We start from the raw sequence: 21,268 nt of genomic DNA, 5'->3' as shown, positions 1-21,268 counted from the left end.
TCTATCAAAACAAAACCTTGCAATCAACACCCAGATCCAAACCTTCACCTGCTTTTCCCTCGTTCCGGTACATAGTCCACTGTTTTTCTGGTGTCAAATGCTTTAAAACATCAAGTTGAACCTTCCAGTCAGGATAGCAACAAACAAAACAGCAGCTGTGGCTATGAAGTAAATACACTTTCCCTTTAGAGAAAAGCTAGGAATGCTCCAGGCAGTTTATGTACATGAAAAAAACACACCTTATTTCTAATATATAATTACTTTGCAACCAATGGTTACACATTCGAGGGAGGTGGTGGCATATTTGGTAATGTCACTGGACTAGTAAATCCATGCCCTCAGGTTCATGTTTTGGAGATATGTGTTTGCATCTCACCACAGCAGATGCGGAATTCTGAATTAAATAAAACGTGGAAAGCCATTCTCATGGTCATCCATTGGAAACTGTCACTGAAGGAGGAGAAAGTGAGGACTGCAGATGCTGGAGGTCAGAGTCGAGAGTGTGGTGCTGGAAAAGCACAGCAGGTCAGGCAGCGTCCAAGGAACAGGAGAATCGCCATTTCAGGCATAATCAGATTTCCTGAGCTTTTGCCCAAAATGTCGATTTTCCTGCTCCTCGGATGCTGCCTGACCTGCTGTGCTTTTTCAGTGCCACACTCTCCAACACAAGATTGTCACTGAAGCCGATCTGGTAATTGAATAGGAGGTGATCTGCTCTCCTTACCTGACCAATATGGAACTCCAGACCCACAGAAATGTGGTCGATTCTGAAATGGCTGAGCCAGCCGGGTCAATCAGCTCAGGGACAATAGGCCTTGTCACTCACACCCACATCCTCTTGAATTAGAAAAGATTGGATCCGATTAGATCCCCTACAGGGTGGGAAACTGGCCCTTCAGCCCAACAAGTCCACACCGACCCTCTGAAGAGTAACCCATCCAGACCCATTTCCCTCTAACACTCCGGGTAATTTAGCATAACCAGTTCACCTGACCCGCACATCTTTGGATTGAAAGGCAGAGTTAAATCTCTTAACACCTGTAACAGTGACTCTCAGAAACACTCTGCTCATCTTAAAATATTACCTCTTTAAGTGATTTGGAATACATCCGGTAAAAGTAACATCTTAATTGTTTAGCTCTCATAGCCTCCTGTCTAGCGTTCCTCCTGGTTTGAGTGATTAATACCCCGATCTGTAACTGGACTGCAATAGATACTAACATGAGCTGTGGGATTATAATGAATCTGCTCCTGGATTTGTAGCTATAAAGTCCAAATTTTGGGATTCAATTCATTTAATAATTTCTGGGCTTGTAACCTAAGAAAGGATGACAGAGAGAGCTGTGGGATTGTTGCCCAAATCTAACAGGTTCACCAAAGTCTTTCAGGGATGAGATCCTGCCTTTCCCTTTCCCCCTTCCCTGAACGACAGACTGCTCCACTAATCAACTCCCCATACCCCTGAAATGGTCCAATACAATGCTCAGTCGTTTATCAATGACTATGACTTTAGACAATATTTATTCAAGCCACTAATCAATAACCATAAATACTCTGACATGACCCAAATGTCAGTGAACCTTTAACAGCGAGAGATGAGAGGTGCAATCCTGACCAGCAAATAAACAGCACTGAGCTGCTAGCTCCTGGCTTTGGAGACAATGCCTGATGCTCACTGTGTAAGGAGACCTCACTCTCTTCCTTACTCCCTTTATGGGGTCTCTCAATTTCCAGTTCGGCTTCTGAAGGCACATGGATTGAGAGAATAATCATAAAATCATAACTCAGCCATTCAAACACAATGTTGGCAAACACTCCCTCAAACACAAGTTGATGCAAATCTGCAACTTTTATCTTTGAAAACTATCAAACATTGATATACCAATACATGCAAATATCTCATATTGATGCTAGGTGTGAATATGGATGCTGGGGTGGGTGGGGCGGGGGGGGGAGAAGGTGAGCAGTGCGGTAGCACTCCTGTCTCTGAGCTCAGGGTTAACATCCCTTTCTTAAGAACACACAAACACCAGGAGCAGGAGTAGGCCGCCCAGCCCCCCCCAGCCTGCTCCCCCATTCAACAGGATCATGGCTGATCATATCATGGACTCTCACCCTATCCCTTAATTCCTTTACTGTTCAAAACAAATCTATCGTAGCTTTAAAAACATCTACTGTGGAAGCCTCAACTCCTCACTGGGCAGGGAATTCCACAGATTCACAACCCTCTGGGTGAAGAAGTTCCTTCTCAATTCAGTCTGAAATCTGCTCCCCCTAATTCTGAGGCCATACCCTCTTGTCCTAGTTTCACCTACCAGTGGAAATATCCTCTCTACTTCTATCTTATCTAGTCCCTTCATAATTTTATATGTTTCTATAAGATGCCCCCCCATTCTTCTGAATTCCAATGAATATAATCTCAGCCTCCTCAGCCTCCCCTCATAAACCAACCCCTTCAACTCTGGAATCAACCCAGTGACCCCCCTCTCTGCACCCCCTCCAGTACCAGTACATCCTTTCTCAAGTAAGGAGACCAAAACAGCACACAGTCCTCCAGGGTTGGCCTCACCAGCACCTTGTATTATACTACAACATAACCTCCCTGCTTTTAAACTCAATCCCTTTAGCAATGAAGGACAAAATTCCATTTGCCTTCCTAATTGCCTGTTGTACCTGCAGACCAACCTTCTGTGATTCATGCACAAGGACACCCAGGTCCCTCTGCATTCAAGTAATAGCCCTTTTTACTGTTATTCCTGATGACTTCACATTTTTTAACATTGTCCTCAGGTTCTGATGGTCACAGAAGGTGTGTTTCCATAACCTGATTGAGTCTCAACCTGTAAATCCGAGCAATGTGCCTATGCCAGAACATTAAGAGCAGGAGATTGTCCAAGCCGCCATTTTTCATGTCCCATAATGCCCTTCACACTTTACCCTCTGGAAGTTCATAACCCGCCTCAGGAGCTAAACACAAGCAGCTTCTCCAGTTCCCTCAATCACCCCTGGTCATGGGGGAGAAAAGATGAATATTAAGGAATATGAAACAGAGTTGAGTAAACAGGGTTTAGGAACAGACCAACTATAGTTTCAATGAGTAGTTGATCGACCTCAAGGGACCAGGGATGCAATCATGTCAGACTAAGAAGCAGCACTAGGCCATTCAGCTGCTCAGTAAGGCCTTGGCTGATCTGGTTGTGGACCTAACTCCACCGTCATGTCCATCCTCCACGGCCATGATGTCCTTCCCTGTCAGGAATCGCTCAGAGCTCAGTGTCTGGAACATGCAATGATCCGGCCTCCTCTACCGTCATGAGCCTCTGAAAGAAGAAACGTTTAAGGGTCAGAGGTCACCCTTCTAAGATGGCGAAGAGGATGTTTTTCTTTGTAAAGGGGGCTTGTTCCGAAGCTGTAAGCAGCATGACAGCCCCCCACTTATTCAGCCAGCCACGAGCAAGAGAAATGTACACGGGGGCACTGTGCTTGCAACTGGCTCCACGATTTGAGATTTGGATCTGAATGCAGAACGTGTGCCCAGCCTCTCCTCACCTACGCAGCAATGTACTCTGATGCTCAGCTTGTTTCGACGCTCCGCATCTCGACTGTACTGTCAGATCCCCGATCCCTCTCAAACTCTCCCCCTGAGTGATCCACAGTCTGTGCTGACATCATTCAGTCACACCAAACCTCAAAGTGTAGTGGAAACATATGGAAACAAGGTAATAAATATCAATTAGTCAGTGTGAAACTGTGCTCGACACATTCTGTTGTGGCTTTTTTGGTTCTGTAGCGTGTGCAATTGAGCATTGACTGCCAACGTGCATGGAATACATCTAACGCCAAGGGATGTGATCTACTGCAATACCAGAGAGCAGATGGTGATGTGAAGCTGTGTCTGTCACTGGCTTGGAAACACCATTAGCTGAAAGTTTCAGGGGGAAGCTATGTGTGGGAACACCAACATCCCTGAGGACTGAATCCTGGGCCAAGTCTGGAATCGTAGCTGTTGGAATTCCCTGGGCTAAGCAGAAAGGAAAGGGAGAGAGAAACAACAGTACAGACAGAGAAGGTTTAGCAAAATGGTACCGGAATTCTGAGGGACTTTAATTACATGGAGAGGCCACAGAAGCAGACACCATTCTCCTCAGAGTACCAGCTGGTTGGTTAATTAGCTTGAGCACTCTGGGCTGGTGTAGTCCAGAGGGATGCTGCGCTCTGGGAGGTGTTGTGTTTTAGCTGGGACATTCAACAGAGACCTCATCTGTCTGCTGGAGTGAATGCAAAACACCCCACAACACGGCCTCAAAAGGAGTTAGAATCATAACATCCTTACACTGTGGAAGCAGGCTATTCAGCCCATCCAGTCCACACTGATCCTCTGAAGAGCATCCCACCCAGACCTACGCCAACCCCATAACCCCACAGTGCCCATGGCTAGTCCACCTAGCCTGAACAGTCCTGGACCCTATTGTGGAAGGGAATCACAGCACCCCGAGGAAATCCACACAGACATGAGGAGAATGTGCAAACTCCACACAGACACAGGGAGAATGTACAAACTCCACACAGATACAGGGAGAATGTGCAAACTCCACACAGACAGTCGCCCCAGGCTGGAATTGAACCTGGGTCCCTGGCGCTGTGTGGAAGTAGTGCTAACCACTGAGCCACCGTGTCACCTTGCTCTCTTGGTCAATATTTACTTCATACAACTGCTGGACCCAACCACCTCTCACAGTCCAAAGATGTGCAGGTTAGGGTGAATTGGCCATGCTAAATTGCCCACAGTGTTCAGGCATGTGTAGGTTAGGTGCATTAGTCAGGGGTTAATAGGGGGATAGGGGAATGGGTCTGGGTGGGATACTCTTTGGATGGTCAGTGTGAACTTGTTGGGCTGAATGGTCTGTTTCCACACTGTAGGGATTCTATGATTTATCCCTTGATTGGCATCACAGAAACAGATTATCTGGGCACTCTCACATTGCTGTTTGTGGGGGCTAACTGTGCACACATTGGCTGTCGCATTTCCCACAATTACCATGGTGACTTCACCCGAAATGTTAAAAATCACACAAGACCAGGTTAGAGTCCAGCAGGTTTATTGGAAGCACTAGCTTTCGGAGCGACGCTCCTTCATCAGGTGGTTGTTAACCCCGAAAGCTAGTGCTTCCAATTAAACCTGTTGGACTATAACCTGGTGTTGTGTGATTTTTAACTTTGTCCATCCCAGTCCAACACTGGCACCTCCAAATCTTCACCCAAAAAGCACTTCATTGGCTGCACAACGTTTTCAGATTTCTAGTGACCTTAGAAAGGTCATGTTGGTGCAGGTCTCTGTTTGTTACAGCAGAAAGGCTTAAGGGACGTTTAATAGAAGGATTCTAAACAATGAGGTGTTTGATTGAATTTCCAGTGATCAGAAGGTTGGTAAGCAGAGGGAGACACAGTTAAAATCATTGAGAAAAGAACCAGAGGGGAGAGGGGAAGAAATGTGTTTTGAATAGCAGTGTGCGTTCCAAGATAGAATCTTGAAAGAGATTCAGCAGGAAGCTTTAAAATGGAATTGGATTTTCCCATTGGAAAGAAATCTGTGCAGGTGGCATAGGGCAAAGAGCAAGGGAGAGAGATTGATGGTCTTTCTAAACTTGTGTGTGGACCTCAGAGATCCATGTGCAGTGGAGCTGCCGAAACTCGCAGTCTGTGCTTGAAGGTGATCTCGGTGAATCGGTGTAGACAGGTGCTCCAAGCAGCTACACGGTTTACAGGCAAGGTAACACAATCACTTTTACAAATAGCCAGCACAGCAAGGGCTTTTGCCTGAAACGTCGATTCTCCTGCTCCTCGGACGCTGCCTGACCTGCTGCGCTTTTCCAGCATCACTCTGATCTAGACTCTGGTTTCCAGCATCTGCAGTCCTCACTTTTGCCTAGCACAGAAACAGTGTCAAACTCTGCTGCGTTTGTGTGCACTGCGCCAAACAGCACATTTCACACACTCCAAAATGAAACCAAGAACTCAAGAGGTAACCAGAGAGACTCAGCAGGTCTGGCAGCATCTGTTGGGGGGGGGGGGGGAACAGAGGTCCAGTGACCCTTCGTCAGGACAGGTCTACACCACCACCCCACTCCCCGCTCCCTCCGATGCTGCCAGACCAGCTGAGTTTCACCAGCAGTTTCTGTTTTAGCTCCTTGAGGGTGGTGCATCACAAAACTAACAATGTGGGTGTAATCCCTGGGCTCTCTGGGGAAGCTCACCGAGACTCTACATCCCTCTCTTATCCCACTCGCGTACAGTGGTTACTCTCAGACCTACAGAAACCCGAATATCTCTCACTAATACAAAGAGATGTCTACGTTCACTTGTGGATTTATACCTCCTTACAGATTCCAAATCAGGTGCGTCTGAAGTCGCCATGTTAGTAAACATTGCAGACAATTCTCACACAGCAGAGTCTTACAAACAGGCGTCATTGCTTGGTGATAATGGTTGAGTGGGAGAATTTCCAGTTTTCCCCCAAGCAGCTCAATGGGACCCACTACAAACACGATCACTTGCATACACATAATGCTGTTAATGCAGCAAAACACACAATACTTCACAAAACAGGCTGTCAAAGAATCACACCAGAAGATGTTAGGTCAGGTGATCTGAAGCTTGGCTAAAGAGAGATATGTGAAAGAGTCTTAATGAAGGAGAGAAAGAGAGGGGTGGTCAGTCAAAAGATTTCGGGAAAAGAAACCACAGCTTTAGCCCCAAGACAACCGGGGATATTTGAGAAGACAGGATGACCTTTCCATTTAGAGATATTTAGGGATATTTGAGAAGGCAGGATGACCTTTCTATTTAGAGAATTCCTACAGTGTGGCAACAGGCCATTCAGCCTATCATGTCCACACTGACCTCCAAAAGCAATCCCACCCTATCCCTAATACCTGCACACTATGGGCAATTTACTATGACCAATCCACCTGACCTGCACATCTTTGGACAGTGGGAGGAAACTGGAGCACCCGGAGGAAACTCACACAGACACAGGGAGAATGTGCAAACTCCACAGACAGACACCGAAGGGTGGAATTGAACCCGGGTCCCCGACGCTGTAAGGCAGCCGTGCTAACCACTGAGCTACTGTACCACCCTGACAGCAGAGAGAAGGGAGAGGTATAGGACTGGAGGAAATCACAGTAATGGACACAGTGTCACTCGCAAGCAATAGTGAGAATTTTAAAATTGGTGAACAGAGAGTGACTGTGACCAACAGAAGGGTGTGGGTTTCCTGAGTTAGGAAACAGACAAGAAGAACTTTGGTTGAAAGTTCTTTGGTGGATTTAAAAAACAATTTGGAAGATGTGATTATTGTGAGCAAGATCAGCATATATCCGTATTTTTCCCTTGAGTAATAATGGGGTCAACCAAGAACTTTGCTCAGGCATTTATGAGGACAGTGAAGTCTAAGTACAGCCACCTGACTCAGTAAGGATGGCACATTCCCTTCCCTCAAAGACATTCCTGAAGCAGGAGAAAGTGAGGACTGCAGATACAGAGTCGAGAGTGTGGGGCTAGAAAAGCCCAGCAGGTCAGGCAGCATCTGAGGAGCAGGAGAGTCAACACTGGGGGTGCACAAATGGAGCTTTGGATGGTCACAAGAGGATGATTGGTCTGTGGACTAGTGACCAGCTATCAGTGGCAAAGGCTCTCTGCCTGCCAACAGCTATGTGATTGGCCCCCAGGGGATTGACCAGCTTGGGGTTGTGATGTTCAGTCAGGAGTAATCAGATCTCTCCAAAGGCAGACAGGTTCTCTTTTCTCACAAGTCAAACAACATCTCAGCCTGAAGCTGCCCAGTCTACTCCCCCTTTCCAGTAAACTGTCACTTTTTAACTGATGAGTCAAAGACCGTGAAATAAACCAGTCACCCTGTGCCTTTTGCAAACAAGTAAAAGAACTTGGAGAAAGAAGATTGAGAAGCAGGTTTCAGGTCAGTATTAGGGACTATCTCAGCCAATCCAATGGCCAGAGCACAATCAAACTGTGTTCTCAGTCTTTCTCTCCACCTGTAACAGCATGCTGTCTTATGCCTGTGTATGTCTGTATGTGTGTGTGTGTGTGTGAGAGAGAGAGAGAGATTCTGTCTGTGTGCATGGCTGTGTGTGCACGTGCACACATGTCTGTGACTGTATGTGTGTGTGCATGTGTCTGAGTGTGAATGTGTCTGTGTGAGAGTGCGTGTGTGTATCAGTATATGAGCATGTGTGAGAATGCATGTATGTGTGTGTATATGTATGTTCTGTGAGTGTGTGTCTCAGTGTGTGTGAGTGAGTGTGAGTGAGTGTGTGACAGTGTGTCTGTGTGTGTGAGAGAGCGTTGTGTGTGTGAAAGTGTGTGTGTATGTGTGCGTATCTGTATGTGTGTGTGAAAGTGCATGTGAGTGCATGAGTCTGTGACTGTAATTGTGTGTGTGTATATGTGTGAGTGAGTGCGCATGTGTGTCTGTGTGTATGTGACAGAATGTGTGCGTATGTCTGAGTGTGTGTGTGTGAATGAAAGAATGTGTGTGTGTCAGTGTGTCTCTGTGAGTGTATGTGTGAGAGCATGTGCATGTGTGTGAGAGAGTGTGTGAGAGAGTGTTTGTGTGAGAGAGTGTGTATGTGAGAGAGAGTGTAGAGAGAGTGTGTGAGAGAGTGAGAGCGTGAGAAAGAGTATGTGAGAGTGTGTGTGAGTATGTGTCTGTGTGTGAGTGAGCAAGTGTGATTGTGTGTGAGTGTGTCTGTGTGAGAGAGAGTGAGTGTGTGTCTGTGTGTGATTGTGAGTGTGAGAGTGCGAATGTGTGCTATGAGAAAGTGTGCGCGTGTTTGTGTGAGAGTGAGTGTGTGAGTGTGAGTGTGAGCACGAGTGTGTGCATGTGCAAGTGTGTGTGTTATAAGAGAGTGTGAGTGTGTATAAGAGAGTGCGTATGTATGTCTGTGTGTGAGTTAGTGTGTGTGTGAATGCGTGTGTGTATGGGAGAGTGTGTGTGTGAGAGAGTGTGTGTGACCATGTGTCTCTGTAAGTGTGTGTGTGAGAGTGTGTGTGTGTGTGTGTGTGTGTGTGAGACAGTGTATCTGTGCGTGTGAGAGAGAATATTGTGTGTGCTTATCTGTGTTGTGCATGTATATGTGTATGTGTGAGTGTGTGTGTGTGTGTGTGTGTGTGAGTGAGAGAGAGACAGAGATCCAGAGTGTGTGTCTGTAAGTGTGTGTGTATCTGTGTTGTATATTTAAGTGTGTGGGTGCGTGTGTGTCTGTGAGTGTGTGTGTGAGCATGTGTGCGATAGTGTGCCTGTCTGTGTGTGAGAAGCAGTGTGTATGTGTAAATGTGTGTGTGCATGTGAATGTGCATGTGTGGGTGAGTGTGTGAGTGTGTGTGAGAGTGTGTATGTGTGTGAGTGTGTGTAAGTGTGTGTGTGATTGAGTGTATGTGTGTCTGAGTGTGTGTGTGTGTGAAAGTTTGTATGAGTGTTCTGAGAGTGTGTTTAAGTGTGTGCGCATGTGTGCATGAGAGTGTGTGTGTGACTGAGTATGTGTGAGAGTGAGAGTGTGTGTACGTGTAAGAAAATGTCTGTGTGTGTGAATGAGTGTGCGTGTGAATGAGAGTGTGTGTGAGTGTGTGTGAGTGAGTGTGTGAGAGAATGTGCCTGTGTGAGAGTGAATGTGTATGTGTGTGTGCGTCTGTGGGTGTGTGAGTGAGTTTGAGAGCGTTTGTGTCTGTGAATTTGTGTGTCTGTGAGTGTGTATGTCTCTGAGTGTTTGTGTGAGTGTGAGTCTTTGTGACAGTGAGCATGTGTGAGTGAGTAAGAGTGTGTGTGAGTGTGTGTGTGTGAGTGTGTGTGAGTGTGTGTGTGTGTGTGAGTGTGTGTGAGTGTGTGTGTCTGTGAGTGTGTGCGAGTGTGCGTGCGTGTGCTGCTCTCCCACTCTCACTGTGAATATACTTTTGACAATGTCATAGCTTCGACCCAGTTTTGTGATTCATTCTCTCTTTTGTCTCCTGCAGGCACCCAGTGGAATCTATCCGATCCCTGTCATGAAAAGAGCAAAGCCGTATAACAGATCTCCTTCCCCACCCTCCGAGGAAGAACCCTCAGATTTCTCAGAGGATTTCCCAGACTCCTGTGCCCCCACCAGCTTCGCTGCCAACCTCTCGCTGGGTATTTTAGCTAGAGTAGAGTTGGGAGCACATTTTGGTAAGGTAAACCCATCTCACGGACCTCCAACCAGCACGATACACCAGGTACATTGATATTTCTTCCCATGGCGAGGAGTCACTGATAAAACTACACAGTGACATCGACCAGTTTCATCCCACCATCAAACTCACCATGGACTACTCTCGACTGTCTGTCTCATTCTTGGACACATGCGTCTCCATCAAGGACGGACACCTCAGCACCACACTCTACCGCAAACCCACAGACAACCTCACAATGCTACACTTCTCCAGCTTCCACCCAAAACATATTAAAACAGCCATTCCCTATGGACAAGCCCTACGCATACACCGGATCTGCTCAGATGGGGAGGAACGTGACGGACACCTGGAAGTACTCAAGGATGCCCTCACAAGAATGGGGTACGATGCCCAACTCATCGACCGCCAGTTCTGACGTGCCACAGCAAGGAACCGGAATGACCTCCTCAGGAGACAGACACGAGCTGCAACTGACAGGGTACCCTTCGTTGTTCAGTATTTCCCAGGAGCTGAAAAACTACGCCATGTTCTTCGTGACCTGCAACACATTATCAATGAGGATGAGCACCTCGCCAAGACCTTCCCCACACCTCCACTACTTGCCTTTAAACAACCGCCAAACCTCAAACAGATCATTGTTCGTAGCAAGCTGCCCGGCTCTCAGGACCACTCCATACAACCCTGTCACAGTGGACACTGCAAGACGTGTCAGATTGTGGACATAGATACCACCATTACACGTGGGGACACCTCCCACCTTGTACATGGCAGGTACTCATGTGAATCAGCCAACATTGTCTATCTTATACGTTGCAGGCAAGGATGCCCTGAGGCATGGTACATTGGGGAAACCGAGCAAAGGCTACGACAACGGATGAATGGGCACCGCACAACAATCAACAGACAGGAGGGTTCCCTCCCAGTTGGGGAACACTTCAGTGGTCCAGGACATTCAGCCTCGGACCTTCGGGTGACCATCCTCCAAGGTGGACTTCGGGACAGGCAGCAGAGGAAAGTGGCCGAGCAGAGGCTGATAGCTACGTTCGGTCCCCATAGGGAGGGCCTCAACCGGGACCTTGGGTTCATGTCACATTACAGGTGATCACCATTGCACTACACACACACACACAGATATTCTTACACACACACACACACACACACAGAGGCATTCCTATACACACACACACACACACACTCACACACTCATTCCTACAGACACACATACAGAGAACACACACAGACACAGACACACACACTCCTACAGACAGACACACACTCACACACACAGACACGCACACTCACACTCCTACACACACACACACACACACTCACACACAGAGGCACACACACACTCCTACAGACACACACAGAGGCACACACACACACACACACACACACTCCTACCAGACACACACACAGACACACACACACTCCTACAAACACACACACAGACACAAACACACACACACACTCGCACACACACACAGACACACACACACACACAGACACACACACTCCTACAGACCCACACACTCTCACACACACACTCCTACAGACACACACAGAGACACACACACACAAACAGACACAGAAACACACACTCCTACACACACACTCCTACAGACACACACACACTCACACACACACACCTACAGACACACACACTCACGTAGACCCTTTCTCATATGCTCACACATACATTCCGACACACACCCTCTCACAGACTTATACCCCTTGACACTCACACACATACATACATACACTCTCTCACAGATACCCATAATCCACACTCCCCCACACCCCACATGTACACATACACACATATATTTTGTGGGGTGAATTTGTACTTGCAGTGTTACATTTTACTTTGCTCAAAACCTGCATGAATCCATGTAAGATTCTGTAAATCCGTTTTTTAGATTAGAATCAGTCTGACCATTGCGGCACAGACAGCCTCACACAGGGAGGTTCACACCTTCAATACAGTATTGTATTGTATTGAAGATTAGAGTGGTGTTGGAAAAGCACAGCAGGTCAGGGAGCATCTGAGGAGCAGGAAAATCGACATTTCAGACAGGAGCCCTTCATCAGGAATGAGGCTGGAACCATTGGGGGTGGAGAGATAAAGGGAAGGGGGTGGGGCTGAGGGGGGAGGCGGGGGGTGGGGGAGGTTAACTTTTAAAAATGCTCTGGGATTTACATATGAAAGAACTGACACCAACATGGTCATTTGAACAGATGAGAGACTTAAACAATCCAGGTCTTTTTCAAAATATAATTTTAGTTACATCACACTGTAAACCTTTGCTATAAATTCTGTGTCCTACAATCTTATTCTCCACAACCACCTGATGAAGGAACGACTCTCCGAAAGCTAGTGTGCTTCCAACTAAACCTGTTGGACTATAACCTGGTGTTGTGTGATTTTTAACTTTGTCCACCCCAGTCCAACATCTCCACATCATTCACCCACATGCACAGGGAGGTGAGTTTGTGGGGGAACGGGACAAACTGACTGGAAAGGTGAAGGACTCTACCAATGGGGTTTGTACCACGTGTCTCTGGCATCCCCGACACCTGGCAGCTGCCATGCAGAGACTGGTCTAACCACCTCAGGTGCCCAGACCTTCACTCCATTGCTCCAGTCCCCTCAGTCCTGGTACCCCTTACTCACAGGGTGACTGGGCAGCGCCAGGAGGACCCAGCCAGAGGAGGGACCACACACAGGTCCCACAGAAACCTCCTACCAGCTTACTGCAGAGCTGGCTGACCCTTCACCTCACTCCGTGCGGGGGTTCAGGCCGAAGAGGCTGACCCTGCCTCTGGGTGGGACATGCTCAGTGTATCTGAGCCCTCTAATCACAAACACCCTGGGGGTTGCCCGAGGTTGTGTTAGGCAGGTTCCCTCCAGCCCTGATACCTGCCCCAGAATTGCCCCTGGGCATAGTGGGAGAGAAAGGAAGAAGAGGGTCTGAGAGGTCACAGGCTGGCAGAGATCACGCACCCCCCCCCACTGTAAATAATTTCTCACACTCACAAATACATATTCATGTTTCATCATCAGGTGTGAGCGAATGTTGTTTTAGCTCAATACAACAATGAATGTACATCCTTGATGCACCGTGATGTGTCCCAGGCCAGGGTTTGAAGTTTGACGGGTCTAATGATGACCAGCAACCCATTGTTGATTGTCGGAAAAATCCATCTGCTTCACTAACGTCCTGGAGGGCAGGGAACTGTCATCCCTACCTGATCTGGCCTACATGTGACTCCAGACCCACAGCAATGTGGTTGATCTCAACTTCCCTCTGGGCAATTAGGGATGGGCAACAAATGCTGGCCCAGCCAATTGCCCTCATCCCGTGAATGAGTTAAAAACAAAGTTCATCTCCCCACTTTACCCTGAAGGCCCAGGCAGACAGTGTCAGACCCATATCGAAGGCAGGGTGATGCAGAGCGTCTATGACACTTCCTACTGCATTACTCCATCCCTCCCAAGTTTTACCGTCTATCCCGTTAAATGTGGAGATCCTCCCTCCTGCCCAGTCACAATAGTTGTTCCCTCTGCATCCCAGCATGCTGCCTTCAATCCCCATCATGGAGTTCTCCAACTCCCCCCAACTCCCACCCACCCCCACCTCCATTCCAGCAGTAGCCCCTGATGACAGCACTTCCCTTAATGAGCAGTGGGAATAGGCCCAGGCCTGACTGTGGCCACTCTTTGACTGAGTTAGAAGGACAGTGCCGACTGATGACTGACTGATATCTGTGCAACTCCCTGGCTGACGCCCCAGGATTTCTCAGGCTGCATTGATCCTTTAGTGTGGCCCACTCCCTGGACTCTAGCGATATGGATTCCCAGAACCCAACTGGTCCAAATGGCTGCCTGACCATGTCCAAGCCTCTGGACTGACAGCAGGTGCTGCCCTTGACCTGGAGGACTACTCCCCTTACTTATTGAGATGTGGCCACTTGGATAAAGCACATGCAGTGTGTGTGTGTGTGTCACATAAACACCCCAATGGACTGATCATAGAATCCCTACAGTGTGGAAACAGGCCCTTCGGCCCAACAAGTCCAAACCGACCCTCCAAAGAGTATCGCACCCAAACCCATTCCCCTATCACTCTACATTTACCCCTGACTAATGCACCTAACCTACACATTCCAGAACACTATGAGCAATTTAGCATGACCAATTCACCCTAACCTGCACATCTTTGGACTGTGGGAGGAAACTGGAGCACCCGGAGGAAACCCACACAGACACGGGGAGAATGTACAAACTCCACACAGTCAGTCGCCCGAGGTGGGAATTGAACCTGGATCCCTGGTGCTGTGAGGCAGCAGTGCTAACCACTGAGCCGCCGTGTCACCCCAGGATCCCTGCTGACAACTGCCTGACTTTATGTCAGTGCTAAATGACAAAGCAAGGCAGAAGGATTGTGAGCCAGTCAGGTCTGATTGAGATGGGAAAGCTCATAAAGAAAACAGGGTCATGATGCTGTGAGCCCTCTGAGACCTCGGAGCTCAGGAGTACATCCTGGTCAATTCCATGAGATGGGTGTCCAACCCTGTCCACAAAAAGTCCTGGCAGGTGCCAGTGTGCTGCAACGTGCAAAGCTGTACTGTCAGTGAGGCGGAGATGTGCCGTGAGGATGCAGTAAGGCTGGTGTGTGTCTGATGCTGACATCCACAGCATAGAGTCAAGGTGATCGCTGCCCATGCAGCAGACCCTGAGATGTTGGGGACTGCTCTCCAAGCTGGACTTTGGGACAATTTGGCCGTGAGCTGCAATCACCAAGTAACCGTTCGGAGTTTCACACTGAGAGTTGTGGGTGTCTTGATTCCCATCTGGAGATTGGTGTGATAATGGGTAAATTCACATTTCTCACCCATCAGGTTGGGTCATGGTAAGGTCTGTACAGTTTCATCTTGGCATCTCACTGTTCACCAACAGGATTCCCATCTTGCCGTTCAAAACAAGGACTTTTTACTGTCAACATCCAGATTCTCCTTCCTGCGGATCTCACTATTTTCCCGACTAACTCAGGAATGCCCACGGTGTTGAGGGGCTCAGAAGATTCCATCCTCTCCTTTGTCTGCCTTTCAAAGAAGAGAGTGACGTGACCCTCTGTGAGAAATAAAAATTCTCTTCATCTCTGTCTTAAACGGGCGACACCCTGTTTTGAAACAGCGATCCTGCGGCCGAGTAACCAAGGAGATTTCCGTATCTGCAAGGTAGGTGCTGATGCGGTTGGTCACAGCTCTATCTCGAAGTGATCAAGTCTGAGTGAACGTTTCAGTGAGAGGTGGATGGTGGCTGGGTCAGAGATGTGTGATGTTTAGGAGCTGTTTTGGCTTTGCTGATTTATCATAACTCCAGATCTTGTCTACGCTGAGTGTTGACTCACTGAGGAATGACTTCGACCTCCAATGCTTTGAGTATCAAAGCCGGCTTTCCATTACATTTTCAAACTGTTTTCTTCATCTGTTCATAACCTTTCAATGACATTTGTACGTGGATCTCCCCCTCATTGTTACGGTTTCTAACTTTTCAGCATTTGCAGTGTCCCCTGTTCAATCCCTTTTAAATCCAAAGAGGATGACCTCACATTTGTCTATATTGAACTTCACTTAACACAATTTTATCCTTTCACTAAACCTATCATCACTGTGTGTAATTTTCTGTCTGTCCTCCCAGTGAAAATAATCATCAAATTACCTGGATAGGTCTATCTCCTGTCTCCCTGAGGAGGTTGGAGATCTCAGTTATACTTGTCTGGATAATTTCACACTACTGCTCGGGCTAATTTAAGCAACATACTTGAAGTGGAACACAAAGCGAATTGTTGATGATTACAAAAATTACAATTCAGGCTTCGTTCTAAATAAATAGGCAGCTTCCAAAAACAGAACCACATCATTTCCTAGCACTGAAAGCATCTGATCCTGGATTTGATGTTAAAGGGGCAATGCACTGGAGGATCAATGATTATAACACAAGAATGAATTGGAGATGATATCTTCATGTTTACCCATCTGTTTTGAAAGACAAGAGAACCAAGCTGCTAGATTTTGGGGCTTTTTGAATAATTTTCCACAGAAAAACTTTTACTGTTGGCTTTTTATTAAAACATGCCTGTAAATTTTATTTCAGAAAAGCAAGGAGATGATGGACAGTTAAGATACTGGTAATCAAGCATTGTCACTGATCCCCACAGACAGCAAGTAACCACCAATTTGTTGATTGAGATACAACTAAAGAATATCTCTCACGCACTGGATGGGAGACCTAATGATATGTGGAAAGTCCCAGAGTCAGACTTGCTCCACGCTAAACGCCCATTCCTATTTCCATTAGAAATAGATGAATAAAATAGTTGAAAGTTTAATAGAGGGAAGCTTTCCTTTGGCAGGGAGGCCCAGTCAAGCCAGTCTAAATTTAGATGTAGCCCACTCAAAGATGACTTCACAAAGCACCTCTTTACACAAAGTTGAGTGGAAAACTAAAACTAATGGGGACTTTGACTCAAGTTCTTGGGATGATCCTACCAATAACATGATCAACACTTTACCCAAGAGTAGGAGCAAGGGTAGAAAGTACAGGTACCAGTGGTGCTCGGGGCCACACTCCTGGGTCTATCCCCAGTTTCTGACCCGAGTACAATGGGCTCCCTAGAGCCCTGAGCCCCACAGACTGGGTTCTGGTGCACCTCACCCTGATCTGGGTCTTGCACGACCCAAGCAGCAGCGTTTAAACTTACTGGCTCATGCAGCCACTACCATTATAGATAATCTGAAACCTAGCAATGCTGTGGCCTAATGGTCTGATAGAGATTTCAAAATCATGAGCGCGCTAGAAGAGTAGATAGAGGCATAGAGTCCGACAGCACAGAGACAGGCCCTTCAGCCCTAACGGGTCCATGCTGACCAAAATGTCCACCCACACTAACCCCATTTCCCTTCTAATCCTTTCCTATCCATGTATTTGTCCAAATGTCTTTTAAATGTCGTTAATGTACCCGCCTCAATCACTTCCCCGGCAGCTCATTCCATCTGCGTACCACCCTCTGTGTAAAAAGGTTACCCCTCAGGTTCCCTTTTATTCTTTCCCCTCAAACCTTAAACTGACCCCATCTAGTCCTCGGTTCCCCAACCCTGAGAAAAAGGGTTCACCCTATCCAGGCCTCTCTTGAACTTATATACCTCTTTAAGATCCTCCCTCAGTCCCTATTCTCTAAAAATATCCTAGCTTGCTCTCCCTATAACTCAGACCCTTGAGTCCTGGCAACATCCTTGTTAATTTCTTCTGCACTCTTTCCAGTTTAGTAACATCCTTCCTGTAACAAGGTGACCAAAACTGAACACCATACTCCAAGTGTGATGTGGTGAAACTGTTCCTGCTTATACAGGGAACGAGACTGAGAGATCATAGATTTGAAGCGATGATGTAATGGAAACAAGAATGAAGTGAGGCAAGCTTTTTCACCCAGTGAGTAGTTAGGGCATAGGACGCTCTGCCTGGCAGTGTGGTGGAGGCAGGTTCAATTGAGGCATTCAAGGGGACACTGAATGTTGTTGTGGTTCTGTTCGCTGAGCTGGGAATTTGTGTTGCAGACGTTTCGTCCCCTGTCTAAGTGACATCCTCAGTGCTTGGGAGCCTCCTGTGAAGCACTTCTGTGATCTTTCCTCCGGCATTTATAGTGGCCTGTCTCTGCTGCTTCTGGTTGTCAGTTCGAGCTGTCCACTGTAGTGGCCGGTATATTGGGTCCAGGTCGATGTCTTTCCATTGTCTTTCATCAACAGATGCCTAAGGGAGAGACAACGGAACGAGGACATGCCGCAACCCAAAGGACTAGCCACACTACCATACATCAGGAGCATTTCCGAACTGACAGCCAGACTACTGCGACCACTAGGACTCATAACAGCACACAAACCAACAGCCACGCTCAGACAACAACTCACCAGGACGAAGGACCCGATACCCAACATGAGCAAAACCAATGTAGTATACAAAATCCCATGCAAGGACTGCACAAAACACTACATAGGACAAACAGGAAGACAGCTAACGATCTGTATACACGAACACCAACTAGCCATGAAACAACACGACCAGCTATCCTTAGTAGCCACACACACAGACGACAAGCAACATGAATTCGACTGGGACAACACTACCATTATAGGGCAAGCCAAACAGAGAACAGCCAGGGAATTCCTAGAGGCATGGCACTCATCCACAGACTCTATCAACAAACACATCGACCTGGACCCAATATACCGGCCACTACAGTGGACAGCTCGAACTGACAACTGGAAGCGGCAGAGACAGGCCACTACAAATGCCAGAGGAAAGATCACAGAAGCACTTCACAGGAGGCTCCCAAGCCCTGAGGATGTCACCTAGACAGGGGACGAAATGTCTGCAACACAAATTCCCAGCTCGGCGAACACAACCACAACGAGTACCCGAGCTACAAATCTTCTCCCAAACTTTGAAAGGGACACTGAATGATTATTTGGATAGAAATATGGGGAAAAGGCAGGAGATGGGGACGAGGTAATGATGTTCATTGGATGAGCCAGTGCAGTCGTGATTGGCTGCATGGTCTCTTCTTGCAACATAATAATTGTAGGGCTTTGAGACAATTGTGGATTGTTAAATGACATAGAGATACGAACATACTTCAGCAGAGGAGCATGGGGTGAGGGTTTTATCCTAAGCTGACCAACATGATATTGGCAGCAACATGAATGAGACAACAAAGGGGCAGAGGTGATAGTTCAGATGGAACTCTGCACAGACTCTGTTTTAATGACACACCTCAGAGAGACCAGGCTGATCTCAGAATGGCACAGAATCTATCATGTCTCAGAGCTGAAAGGTCTAACTCAGGTCGCCAACGGGGCAAGATTAATCATGGACTACTTTGTGAACTTAGAAAAGATGGGCCAAATGGAAAACATGATTCACTCTGATCATAAAAAAATGAGATTAACACAGGAGAGAGAAAGGAACACAGCTCAGAAAATGAAGAAATAGAATCACATTCCACTGCAGGCAGTTCAAAGAAGGTTTGCTAGTTTAATTTCAGAGATGAAACACACATTTTATGAGGAGACATTGAACAGCTTAGAGCTCGTTAGAGGTTAGAAGGATGATGGGAGATGTGATCGAGGAATATAAGATGCTAAAGGGGCTTTAACAAAGTAAACATCGAGAAAATGTTTGCCCTTGTGGGGAGAGCTCATTGTTTTGAGGTGAAGGAGCGGCTGGTTTAAAACTGAGATGTGGAGGAATTACGTCCCTCCAAGGGTCATGACTCTGTGGTATTCACTTCCCCAGAAGGCGAGGAGAGTGAATAAGTTGAAGGAGGAGAGAGATGGCGATTTAATCAGTGACGAGTTTAAAGTTATGAGGAATGGGCAAGAAAGTAGAGGCGACGCTGAGAATGAGATCAGTCGTGGTTGTATCAAATGGTGCAGCAGGCTGGAATGGCTGAATGGTTTCCTCTTACTCCTTATCTTCTACATTCAAATCAGTTTAAATAGAATGAAGGAACAGCAACTGGTATAAAACAGTTAGTCTAATGCTTGTCGTTGTGAAAGTGTGAGAGTCCATTGTTAAGCAGGTCGATAAATGCCCTTGATAAAATCATATCCAATCAGACTGTGACAAGATTGTTTTGGTTATGTTTGACAGGTTTATTAAAGATCTTTGAGGATATAACAAGCAATGTAGATAAAGAGGAACCAGTACCTTTGTGTACTTGGATTTCCAAATGATGTTCGATAAGGATAAAAAAAAGGTCACTGCACAAGATAAGAGCTCGTGCTGTTGAGATCGGATCTCGGCAAAATTACAACAAACTGAAAGTCAGGAAAAACAGGTCTTTTCAGCTTGGAGACTGTGACCTGTCCAGTGTCATTTGGATCAGTCTTGGGCCTACAACTGTTTAAAATCTACATTAATCATTTGGGAAAAGAGACCAAACACTTTCTACTTTCCTCAGCCCTCTGCACAGAGGTGGGTGCAAACCACCAGGAGTAGGTACAAAGAGACCCATCCATTCCTGCCAGGACAGGGATTTTGCTGTTGGTATTAGCTGCCCCCACACTGCCTACCCTGCCAACTGAGCCGTCTGCCCTCCCAAACAGACTGGGTTGCTGTAATAACATACTCTTTAATCGATATATTGTACCCTGGATAATGACTCCAGATGCTCCAGTTTCCTCTCCATATTGGGTAGGATTGATAATCAATCCATTAGCACACATTAGAATTACACATTTTCTTGACATTCAAGTCATGCAGTGGGACTTGCACCCAGAGCTTCTGGCCCAGAGGGAGTGACACTACCCACTGCATCCCAATATCTCCTCAGATCAAGTGCATTGTGCCAAAGGTGCTGACAATACAAAGTTAGCAAGTTATCAGGGGGACACACGAAGAGACCGTGCAGGGATGTAGACAGATTACTGATTGGCAGACATTTGGCAGATGGAATGTAATAAGGGAAAATGTGAGATTGTCCACTTTGACGGGAAGAATTTTTAAAAAAAGCAAAATATTCTTTAAATGAAGAGAGACTGCAGAATTTGGCTATATATTGGGGATCTGAGATGGTGATGCAGTGGTAATGTCACAAAATTAACAATCCAGAGGCCTATGCTAATGCTCCTCCGTCGTGGGCTCATAATCCCAGCGTGACAACCTGGTGAATTTAAATTTAATTAATAAATACAGACTGGAAAGTTAGTCTCAGAGATGGTGACTCTGAAAATATAATCAATTGTTGGGAAAATTCATCTAGTTCTCGAATGCTATCCTCACCTGCTCTGGCATACATGTGACTCCAGGTCTACACTGAGTGGCCAAGCAGCTAGTTTAAAGGGAACCAGTGCTGGCACAGCCAGTGGTGCCCACATCAGCTGAAGGAACAATGGGCGTTATGGAAATACTGGCCTACAGGTACAGCACGTGATTGAGAAGGCAAATGGAGGGTTTGACATTATCATCAAGTGTGGAAGTGGC

At 46.9% G+C, this 21,268-nt stretch overlaps 1 protein-coding gene across 2 annotated transcripts in view; it reads right to left on the bottom strand.

Annotated features, from left to right (window-relative positions):
- The window catches only part of kcnh6a (potassium voltage-gated channel, subfamily H (eag-related), member 6a), a 557,988-nt gene that overhangs the window by 483,129 nt on the left and 53,591 nt on the right, over window positions 1-21,268 (bottom strand). The window contains exon 1 of one of the 2 annotated variants that reach the window (XM_072561925.1): window positions 725-893. The exons of the other annotated variant lie outside the window; for it this stretch is intronic. The gene's annotated coding sequence lies outside the window, so the exon portion shown is untranslated. Of the gene's footprint in view, window positions 1-724; window positions 894-21,268 lie in introns of those variants that run through there. 2 annotated transcript variants of the gene reach the window in all.

This window comes from Chiloscyllium punctatum, chromosome 42 (assembly GCF_047496795.1).
Source record: "Chiloscyllium punctatum isolate Juve2018m chromosome 42, sChiPun1.3, whole genome shotgun sequence".
NCBI classification, from domain to species: domain Eukaryota; kingdom Metazoa; phylum Chordata; class Chondrichthyes; order Orectolobiformes; family Hemiscylliidae; genus Chiloscyllium; species Chiloscyllium punctatum.
Note: the sequence above shows the minus strand (reverse complement) of the source record. Positions and strands in the feature narration are given on the sequence as shown.